Source organism: Rana temporaria, chromosome 2 (assembly GCF_905171775.1).
Source record: "Rana temporaria chromosome 2, aRanTem1.1, whole genome shotgun sequence".
Lineage (NCBI taxonomy): Eukaryota > Metazoa > Chordata > Amphibia > Anura > Ranidae > Rana > Rana temporaria.
In genome coordinates this window covers 107,792,008-107,797,806 of record NC_053490.1, presented here as the reverse complement: position 1 = coordinate 107,797,806, position 5,799 = coordinate 107,792,008, and positions in this window count along the sequence as shown.

Below are 5,799 nucleotides of genomic sequence, written 5' to 3'. Positions count from 1 at the left end.
CGGCTAGTTTACACTTACTTCAAAACAAGGCTTCGGACAGGCTTTGTTAAAGCTCTCTGAGCGCTAGTTAAAGCCCCTGTTGCTAAATAAAAAGGTTAGCTTACCGTGCTGTTTGCATTTTGCTTTGGCTTTGCTTCAAAAGTTATACCCCATGTAGCTTCAGTGGTGCTTCAAAGTGTCTTTAAAGCCTCCATAGAAGGCTAAAGTGAAGCGCCACCAAAGCATCAAGTAAAAGCAAGGTGTAAACAGGACTGTAAGCTAACCATTTTATTTAGTGACAGGAACTTTGACTTGCATTCAGAGAGCTTTATTAAAGTGTGTCCGGAGCCATGTTTTGAAGCAAGTGTAAACTAGCCCTTATTATGTGCGGAAGGTTTTTGGTAATTTCCAGAGTTGGGTTTTAAAATACTATTTGCCTGGCTGTCATGTTGATCTATTGGCTGCAATAATTTTACTAACCCGAGGCAAGTATGCAGGTTCGGAGTGCTGAAGCCACTTGCTACATGCTTGCTTTTGGTTAGGGTTTTGATTCAAGAGGCAACTAGTTTGTAGATGAAACTGCCTATATTTCAATAAACATGCACACTGTGTTCACATTCATGATTATGGCAATGGAGATGCCGGACATACATACTAAAAGACAGCCCAAGTGCTTGCTAAATCCCGGAGTAATCTGTATTGGTTGGTTAAAATATTTATTTTCCTCAAGAATCGTCCACTGCAGTTTCATGATGCCTATAGGACATGATAGATCTGAATTAAATCAATTGGATTGGGTGACAATCATCACATGTCTGTGGTACCTTCTCATGGTTACATTGTGCCTGACATCAATGTATGTATTGGGAAATATCTCAGAGAAAGAAAAAGGCCCGGATAAAACATAAAGCAGGAAATTGGTGAAGATGGGCATGGTCAATATGTGCTCTTGTATTGTAGTGTTGGAATTGCATAAAACTGTCCATTTGTATATGTATTCCCTTTGTAGTAGGTACAGCTATGTAAACACAGTTTAAAACCATGTTGTGCTTAAATAAACTCAACCTTACTGCTACATGTTTTCATCTGGTCAATAAATTGGTGCTGTTCTTTTGTTGTCTCTGGATATTATTTTTTTGCCTCCGCAATGGAAGCAAAGCGACTTGTAAAGTGGAAAAAAAGCCTAACTATAACTATTCTTAAAAATGTTTCATCCTCCTACCTATCCTGTCTAATCTGTGTTAAAAAGAGCTGTGTACTCACCTATTTTCAATCTGCTGCTGTCACATGACCTGCAGTCCTGTGTAAGAGAGTGCTCAACAATGGCTGTGAATTTCAGGAGCTGTGACATCACCCATAGGTTCTCATGGCCTAGCTGTTGATGACACTCTCTCCCCTGCAGCAGCTGTTCACGGACACAGGGGAGCCAGAGCTGCAGGATCACATGACCAAAGCGAATTAGAAATAGGTAAGTACACACACATTTTTATATACAGGTTAGGTAGGTGGAAGGGGAGGGAACATTTTTTAAGAACAGTTATGGTTACTGTTTAATACTTCAGATTTGCAGAAGAAAGGGGCATTTGCAGATGTGATTGTGTACATTTAGGCATCTTGATTGGGAGGGAATTGTCACATGCTATTCCCAACAACTTCTTATGGGGCCTGAGGCACAGGGAGCTGTGTGGTTACACATTAATGTATGCATGTAGATATTTCACTTAAAAGAGATGTATGGGCTTCTAAAAAAATAAATAAAAAAATAACGCCCTGCTGTCTCTAAGACTGAGAACCGAGCGATCAAAGACCGCTGCTTGCTTGGTTTTTAGCCTTCAGTCACCAGGGAGCTTGTGACTGTCAGGGCAAATTCACATATACAACCCCTAAATCCCAAAGTGACTGGGACGATTTACTGCTCCGCCCGCTCTGTGTTGCCGGCTGTGCTAGGGGGCAGTGGGGGTTAATAAACACATATGGGTAAATGAATGTATGCAAAATTTGGGAACCTATAATATAATTTCTATAAAAATGTATTGTTTGAGAAATGACCTAAGCTATAGAGATTAGAGGAATCACTAATGGTTTTCCTACGGGACTCTATCTGTGTGTGCACTCTTTTAGCTTCTGATCAGACATACAGGTGAAAGATAATTTTATAACAGTAAAAGCTGATCTCCAGGAAAATAGTAAAAACATACCATATATACTCAAGTATAAGCCGAGTTTTTCAGCACATTTTTTTTGTGCTGAAAATGCCCCCCCCCCTCGGCTTATACTAAGGTCACCTTTTTGCGCCTGATCTCCCGGACTTTGGGGACCCGGTACCGGCCGGCCGTAGGTCCCCTTGGCACACATATAGGCCCACTCTTCCTCTACAAGTGTGCAAAGTTTGTTGTCCGGGGGACTTACGGCCGAACACCCCCCTGTTCGGTTCGCACTAGAACCTGCGAACACACCAAACGTTCGTGTGAACTTTAGAACCCGTTAAAGTCTATGGGACTCGAACGTTTGAAATCTAAAGTGCTAATTTTAAAGGCTAATATGCAAGTTATTGTCCTAAAAAGTGTTTGGGGACCCAGGTCCTGCCCCAGGGGACATGTATCAATGACGTTTTTTCAGGAGCAGTGAATTTAATAATGCTTAAAGTGAAACAATAAAAGTGAAATATTCCTTTAAATTTTGTACCTGGGGGGGGGGGGTGTAAAGTAAGCATGTGAAATCGCGCATGTTTCCCGTACTTAGAACTGTCTCTGCACAAAGTGTCATTTCTGAAAGAAAAAAAGTAATTTAAACCGGACTCGCGGCTATAATGAATTGTCGGCTCCCAGCAATTCAGAGAGAATTCATTCATAAAAAAAAAAACGTGGGGTCCCCCAAAATTCAATTACCAGGCCCTTCAGGTCTGGTGTGGATATTAAGGGGAACCCCGCCGTCAATTAAAAAAAAATGACGTGGGTTCCCCCCAAATATCCATTCCAGACCCTTCAGGTCTGGTGTGGATTTTAAGAGGAACTCCACCCCAAATGTAAAAAATGGTGTGGAGTTCCCCCAAAAAGCCACACCAGACCCCTTATCCGAGCAGGGGATCCGAGTAACCTGGCCGGCTGCAGAAAAGAGGGGGGGACAGAGAGCGACCCCCCCCTCTCCTGAACTGTACCAGGCCACATGCCCTCAACATGGGGAGAATGTCCCCATGTTGATGGGGACAAGGGCCTCATCCCCACAACCCTTGCCCGGTGGTTGTGGGGGTCTGTGGGCGGGGGGCTTATCAGAATCTGGAAGACCCCTTTAACAAAGGGGACCCCCAGATCCTGGCCCCCCCTATGTGAATTGGTAATGGTGTACATTGTACCCCTACCATTTCACGAAGGAAGTGTAAATAGTTGTAAAAAAACACACACACCGTGGAAAAAAGTCCTTTATTAAAAAAAAAAAATCCAGCGGTGGTAATCCACTCGGTCCCGGGTCCCCGCTCCAACGTTGTCGGTATCTAGTGACGGGTGATCTCCTCTCTGATCCAGCGATGGGAAGATCGTCCGGGATCCAGAGCGCAGCATCGCATGCCCCCTTTCTCCACCGCCGGAGACAGCCTGGCGAATGATGCTGCTAAAGCTGTGACATTTCTTATATAGGTGAGGTGGGGCCACCCGTCACGTGACCCCGCCCCCTCTGACGCAAGGAGGAAGCCTGGGCTTCCCCAGTGACATAGCAGAGGGTGCGTCAGAGGGGGATGGTGTCACGTGACGGGTGGCCCCGCCTCACCTATATAAGAAATGTCACAGCGTCATGCGCCGGGGCTGTCTAGAGAAAGGGGGCATGCGATGCTGCGCTCTGGTTCCCAGACGATCTTCTCATCGCTGGAGAGGAGATCACCAGTCGCTGGATACCGACAACGTTGGAGCGGGGAGCCGGGACTGAGTGGATTACCACCGCTGGATTATTATTTTTTTTAATAAAGGACTTTTTTCCACGATGTGTGTGTGTGTTTTTTACAACTATTTACACTTCCTTCGTGAAATGGTAGGGGTACAATGTACCCCATTACCAATTCACATAGGGGGGGCAGGATCTGGGGGTCCCCTTTGTTAAAGGGGTCTTCCAGATTCTGATAAGCCCCCCGCCTGCAGACCCCCACAACCACCGGGCAAGGGTTGTGGGGATGAGGCCCTTGTCCCCATCAACATGGGGACATCCTCCCCATGTTGAGGGCATGTGGCCTGGTATGGTTTAGGAGAGGGGGGTGCCGCTCTCTGTCCCCCCCTCTTTTCTGGGGCCGGCCAGGTTATGCACTCGGATAAGGGGTCTGGTGTAGATTTTTGGGGGAACTCCACGCCCTTTTTTTTTTTAATTTGGGGTGGAGTTCCCCTTAAAATCCACACCAGACCTGAAGGGTCTGGAATGGATATTTGGGGGGAACCCCACGTCATTTTTTTTTTTTAAGTTGTTCGACAAACAGGCAATGTTCGAGTCGAACATGAGTTCGACTCGAATTCGAAGCTCATCCCTACCGGGGAGCATAAATTTTTCAAATCTGGGAACCCCTTCCATAGACTCCCATGTTAAATGATAATTTCTCCAATGACTTTGGGGACCCGGTACCAGCCGGTCGTAGGTTCCCTGGACCCGGAACACATGTAGCCCCATTTCTCCTCTACAAGTGTGCAAAGTTTTTTTTGTCTGGGGCACCACTGATTTTTCAAAGCCAGGCACCCCTTCCATAGACTCCCATTTTAAACATCAGTCTAGTCATGGACATAGTGAGGCGTGGACACAGTGAGGCATGCAGATGGACACCCTAGGCTTATACTCGAGTCAATACGTTTTCCCAGTTTTTTTGTAGTAAAATTAGGTGCCTCGGCAGGGAGCTTACAATCTAAGGGCCCTATCTCATACATGTATGCACACACATACTGGGGCCAATTTACAGCCGGCATGGATATTCATTTTCATTATGGGGGGATTGGTGACTGTTGTATTGCTTAAAGCCCCTCTGTCACAAGAAAAAATAGGGTCTTGCTGGTCCTCTCTTGAAAATATAACAGGGTCACTTTTACTGCGGTGGAGAAAAGTGGGCTCTATTTGTGCTGTGTGGCAGGGCACTTTATCCTGCTGAAAGAGGCCACTGCTATCAGAGAATGCCGTTTCCGTGAAGGGGTTTACTTGGTCAGCAACAATGTTTAGGTAGGTGGTATGTTTTGAGCAACATCCACATGAATGACAGGACCCAAAGTTTCCCAGCAGAACATTGCCCAAAGCATCACAATGCCTCTGCCAGCTTACCTTCTTCTCATGTTGCATCCGAATGCCATCTCTTTCCCAGTAAGTGATGCACACGCACCCATCCATCCACATGATGTAAAAGGACACGTGATTCATCAGACAAGGCCACCTTCTTTCATTGCTCTATGGTCTAGTTCTGATGCTCATGTGCCCATCGTATGTACTTTTGTCTGTGGACACAGGTCAGCGTGGGTACCCTGACCAGCCCCATACACAAACTGAAATGCCCATTTTTTCGACTTTCTTCACATCAGCTTCAGGGACAGCATGCTTACTTGCTGCCCAATGTATCCCAAGTGTCAGATACCATTGTAACAAGATAATAAATGTTATTCACTTAACCGGTCAGCTGTAATAAAGGTATGGCTGATTAGTGTAATTTAACTGTATTTAGCTGTTTGCCTGGAGTTCTGCTTTAAATGATAATTAGTATATTGAGAACTTCTCGTTGTCTTTCAAAAGTGCTGCAGTATTCTGGTAACTTAATAAAATCTATGACCAGTTGTGTTTGTAATAACTTGGTCAGCCATATGAGACTGG